Source organism: Orycteropus afer, unplaced genomic scaffold (genome assembly GCF_000298275.1).
Source record: "Orycteropus afer afer isolate SDZICR_OR568_19922 unplaced genomic scaffold, OryAfe1.0 scaffold00024, whole genome shotgun sequence".
Classification (NCBI taxonomy): Eukaryota; Metazoa; Chordata; class Mammalia; order Tubulidentata; family Orycteropodidae; genus Orycteropus; species Orycteropus afer.
Genome location: NW_006921611.1, coordinates 10721265 through 10727198, shown reverse-complemented (window position 1 = coordinate 10727198; position 5934 = coordinate 10721265). Strand labels below are relative to the sequence as shown.

Genomic DNA, 5934 nt, shown 5'->3' with positions numbered 1-5934 from the left:
TTTTTTTTTTTTTTTCCATATGTTTTTCCACTTTTTCATGCTTGTTCTTTGCATGATCTATCTTTCTTGATCTGCTTACTTTCAACTTATTTGTGTTCATAGCATGTCTCTTGAAGACAGGGTACATTTTGGATTTTGCTTTTTTATCCAGTCTGACAATTTCTACCATTTTAATTTGAGTATTTAGTCCACTTATATGTAATGTAATTATTGACCTGGTTGGATATAATTGTACTTTTTTGCCATTTGTTTTCTATTTGCAGCATCTGTATTCAGTTCTATTCTTCCTTTCCTGCTTTCTTTTGAATTAAGCCAGTGTTTTCTGTTCTCTTTTATGTTCTTCATAGACTTTTAAATTTTATTCTTTGCATTTATTTAGTGATTGTTCTCAGGTATTAAATATTACATTAATAAAAAAAAAATACCACTCGCTGCCATCAAGTTGATGGTGTTTCTCTATGGAAGTAGATTGCCAATCTTTCTTCCAAGGAATGGTTGGTGGATTTGAACAGCCAGCCTCTGGATAGCATTCAAATGCCTTAGGCACTACACCACCAGAGCTCCCATGTATTGCACCCTTAAATTATCACTGTGTGTTTAGACCAGCCACTCCTCTGAAGGAAGGTTGGGTAATCTACTTCCGTAGTGATACTGCCCCAGAAACCCAAGGAGGGGCACTATGAGTGGTACCCGACTCTACAGCAATTGTTGTGTTGTTTTTTTCTTGTATTTAGAGTAAACCAGCATAAAGAGCTGGAGTGGAAATGGACTTGGATTGTTCAAGGAACAAAAGGTGGTGAAAGAAAAGAAAACAAAAAAAGAGAGAAGAGAATCAACCGTCAACCAGAATTCTATATCCAGAAAAAAATATCTTTCAATGTCAAAGATATAATATATAATAAATTTTAACTCTTATTTTATTCCCCCATTCCATTTGATGTATTTATCATATAGTTTTCAAACACATAATTAAAGATTATAAAAGTATTATAAATGAAGTAAAAAGGACAACGAGAGAGAAAATAATTAAGAAGAAGAGTGATGTTAGACAGTGTGGTCTACAAACACAATGCAATATTATAGTTCCTACTTTCAATACTATAAACAGTAGTCTTTCAAATAAACTAACAGGAATTTTAACTGAGAAATAGCCACATATTAATCATTAATAGTGGTTCTTCATTTTTTCTTGGAGATTTGAGTTTTCATCTGGTGTCATTTGCCTTCGTCCTGAAAGACTTTATATAGTCTTTCTGTAGTGCAGGATTGTTGGAAAACAATTAGTTTTTGTTTATTGAAGAATTTTTTATTCCATTTTCAATTTTGAAAGGGATTTTTGCTGGACATACTATTCTAGGTTGACTTCCTTCTTTCCTCTTTCTTTCTTTCTTTTTTCTTTTCTTTCACCACCTTATGCACCTTGGACAATCCAAGTCTATTTCCACTCCAGTTCTCTATGCTTGCTGTTTACTCTTCCTGGAGAACTCTGTCTAGTTCTTCACATCACAGGCTAAACTGCATCCCTGTGAGTTCACTTCACAGTTCTCAGAAAACTCTGTTGACCACACTGTCTAACATCATTCTTCTTCTTAATTATTTTCTCTCTCATTATCCTTTTACTTCGTTTATAATACTTTTATAATCTTTAATTATGTTTTTTTAAATTTTTTTTTACTTATTTTTTGTTTTTCTCCCTGACTAGCTCCATAAGCAGTGTTACTCTGCTTGTATTATTCTCTCCTATATTCTTGGCAGAATATCTGGCACCATAATAAAAGCTCAGTTATGATTTATGATGTAATTGAAGTAGTAGAGGCATCTAGCTTTGCTAGACTTGAAAAGATACTTGAGTATTCACATACTGCTAGACCCTCAAGAGCCATCTGTTTTCAAAACATTGAGCAAGGGAATATAAATACAAAAGTGATGTATCTCCAAGAAGCTTTTTCAGATGCTATGAGTTAGAAATAATGCACTGCTCTAGCTTTCATAACATTTCACTTCATCCTGACCTGTGGTACATTTTATATTCTAATTATGCTGTTACTGTAAACACGTCTTGTCTTTCCAGCTGGACTGTCAGCTCATTGCAGGCAGGGTCTATATTTTCTAATACATATTAGGCATTCAATAATACCTGTAAAAATAATCTTCAGGTATGCAAAGGTTTTAGGACACAGGATACTTTTAATGTGATATTTGACTGAAAATGAATTGAATAAGAAAGTTAACATTTGTGGTTTAATATTAAGATTCTCTCGTTCTCAGAGGAACAAAGGAGGCACGTAATTCTAAAGTAATTAGGATTTTGACTGAATATTAATAAATCCCTAAGTTCCCACCAAGGGCACTGTGTCAGGTGTGGAGGAGGACTCCTCTGCCCCTTCTCTACTTTTGTTCTTGTTTATGTGCTCTGCCTTTCTAGTTTATGCTCCCTGTAGTTTGCATCGCAATAAAGTACCAAATATTTTCTGGCCACGCTTCTGTTTGGCTGCAGAGCATGAGAACAGTAATTGAAAGCAACAGATCAGAATATTTTTTAGATTTGTTGGTGTTCTTAAAAATGTCCATTTTTAAGCATAAATATTTATGCCCATTGCCATACTGATCCTCCATCTCTTATGAGGAACTCTTTGATTAGTCTGTAATCTGAAGAGGACCCATATAAACAGTAGTTACCATTTATTATGACAAGATTGATGGAGACCTCTGGAAGGAATAAGGCCTGAAGCCAGTTTTCATATTCTGATTCCATGCATAAAAGAGGAGAATGGATCAGCCCTGGATAAGTATTCAAACAGCCCATATGCTGGTTGTGATAACTTATGGCCTCTGGGTTTGGGAACCAGGATAATCTTTGTGAATCATGTACATCTGAGAAATGCAAAGGCGATATAACCACAGTTGTTTCTTATGGAAGAGTGGGTTTTGTTTGTTTTTTGTTTTTGTTGTTGTTGTTATGTGCCGTCAAGTCAGACCCGACTCATAGCGACCCCTCCTTGGGTTTCCAAGGCAGTATCACTACGGAAGTAGATTGCCCCATCTTCCTTCTGAGGAGTGGCTGGTGGATTTGAACCACTAGCCTTCTGGTTAGCAGTCAAGTGCCTTAGCCATTATGCTACCAGAGCTCCCTTTTTGTTTTTAGAGAGATACTATGTTTCGGTGGCATAATGCCTAAGGCATTTGACCGCAAACCAGAAGGCTGGTGGTTCAAACCCACCAGCCAGTCTTCGGTAGGAAGATTAAGCAATCTACTTCCACAGAAATACTGCCTCAGAATCCCAAGGAGGGGTCTCTATCAGTCGAATCAACTTGGAGGCAGTGAGCTTGTTTTGTGCATGTGTGTGTGTGTGTGTGTGTGTGTGTTTATGACAAGTTTAAGTACCCATGAGCCTATGAGGCAGTGTTATTTAAGTATATGTGTATGTTCATGTTCTGAAACTTGTTACAGATTTCCAGGCACCCATCAAAGCTTTCAGAATCAAAATGTCCAGGATGGTGCCTGGAAATCTGTATTTTAGCATGATTGCTAGAGGACTCAGCAACACTCTGAAGTTTGAGAGCCATTGCACAAAGAAATACAGATCCAACAATTGTCCATTTCATCTCTGAACTGTCATTCTATGCCTGCAAAGCTGTGAGTCCCTCAGATCATCTCATAACTAAGCTGACTCTTAATTGGCCAATTAGGTAAGTCAGTGCCCATTTATGAGTTGAAAACAAAAACAATTACAAACATGTCATTGATATAACTGGTGTCACTGAATTGTACACATGAAAAGTGTTGAATTGGCAGATGTTATACTGTTTCTATTTTTACAAGGAACAAAATTTTAAAAAGTCATTCCTCACACTGGCCAACCGAGCTTACCATCTGGAATTCCATACATGTTTCTCTAAAAGGTGCATTGGATCATAAGAATTTGGAATACACTGGAAAATTCTGCTCTTTGTTCACATTATAGACATAAGAGTAATTTCAGTGATGCTGTAATATTGAGTAAGCAGATCTGATTGAAAGTAATCAGAAAGCAACTTTATTCTTTTCCTCCACAGTCCATTCAAACACTCATGGTCCTGCCCCTATATAAAAGCTAGGTCAAGTTTCATAAATTTCCACTCATTTTTAAGGAATAAAGCGTTCTTTGGTCAATGCTGGATTTTTCCAAATCCCATTTTATTAGTTAATATATCCAGGATAGAGCAATCATTTTTAAATGTCCTCAAACTTTATTAAAATTTAATTGTTCTCCTCCATCCATTCAGTTCTTGAGGCTACCTATTTGCCATGGGAAAAGAGAAAGTGGAAGACTTTGTTCTGCTTCTCTGCCTGGGGCTTTTGTTTTTCTTGTACCTTAACTGGTTGCCTCTGGTTTCCTCAGGGCTGAGTGGTACAGGGCAGCAGGCTAGAAAGGCAAGAGGAATAAAATTTACCTGACAGATGTATGCTAAACTCCCATAAATGTTGACTGACTTGACAGGAGTTGCAGACTGACTCTTCCCCTTATGGGGTACTTTTGGGATTGGTTTGCTTTACAGACACTTGCCATTACTTGATATGATCTGAATATCTTCTCTTCTCTTAGGACACTTTAAGCCCTTAGATATCCAGTTGAACACTTCCACGTCTTTCTGTTGAGGTCTCATTGTCTCCAACCTGAGGTTGCACTCTTGGGTAGTTTCTAAGAAAGGCCCCTCTCATTTATGTTGCTTGCATAGCTATTGGAAACTTTCATATATCTTCTCTTCTGACAAGCCCTGATAATAATGTACATGCCCAATCTTTGCCACGAGAGAATCCAACCAGTCACAGTCACTAGCCCTCTAAATCTTGCAGATAGTGTCAGAGTCAGTACATTTTGTTTCTCAAGTGTAAGGATGCATTCCTCAAGCTTTTGTAGGTAGTTCCATTGAATCCTTTTCCTATAGGTTTGAGGTGAAGGAGAAATACTACCCCATCTGAAATGGAAGAAGAGAAGTGTAACTCACAACACAATATAGCTCTTTCCTAAGTAATTCTCTAACCTATTTTTTTTTCTCTAATCTGATTGTCAGTGGTCATATCAAAGTTGAAAACTGATTCTTGTCTACTTCCTTTCGATGACCTGAGCTGGTGCTCCACATCTCACTTTAATAATACAGTGTTGTTATCATCTGTGCCTTATTGCTTCAATTGAAACTGGGACATTGGGATACTGTGGTGGTTATGTTTGTGTGTCAACTTGGCTTGGCCTGGTTGAGTGGCTGGGCAGCTGGTGTTAGTTATTTCCCATGATGAGACTGGCAATCAGCTCCATGGTGGGATCCACCACAAGCAGCTGATTAGCTGCTTTGGGTATGTGGTCTGCTTCCCATATATAAGCAGAAGCTTTGGGAATGGTCTCTAGCTTATGGCACCTTGAACCCTGCATGTAGCTGTGTGATTGTTCAGCAGCCTGACATGCTCTGCCGACCTTGGGACTTACAATGAACTTGAATTAATGGACTGACTTGTGATTTGGTAATATCAGGACTATGTCATTTTACTTGTGAACCTTGGGCTTGTTAACCTCAGCATCGAGCAGCTGTCTGAGTAAAGAAAATCTCTAGCTTCTGTGGGCCAGGAGCAGGAGACAGATCTGAACCCCAAGGTCAAGGGATTTTCACCCAGACCCTAGAGGCTAGCACTTTGAACTTGGATTTAAAGCCTCAAAACTGTAAGAGAATAAACTCCTATTGTTAAGTCTATCCCATTTTTGGTATTTTCTGTTAGAGTGGTACTAGGTAACCAAAACAGATATGAAGGCTCCATTTTAACATCTTTTTGTAAACATAATAATGTTGTTGTTAAGTGCCGTCGAGTCATTTCTGACTCATAGCGACCCCATGCACAGCAGAACGAAACACTGCCTGATCCCGTGCCAGCCCCACAATCCCTGCTATACTTGAGCCCAT

The 5934-nt window shown here is 37.8% G+C and overlaps 1 protein-coding gene across 1 annotated transcript in view; it reads left to right on the top strand.

Annotated features, from left to right (window-relative positions):
* Positions 1-5934, top strand: part of ZMAT4 (zinc finger matrin-type 4) — a 418444-nt gene that overhangs the window by 397270 nt on the left and 15240 nt on the right. The gene's annotated exons all lie outside the window — the stretch shown is intronic.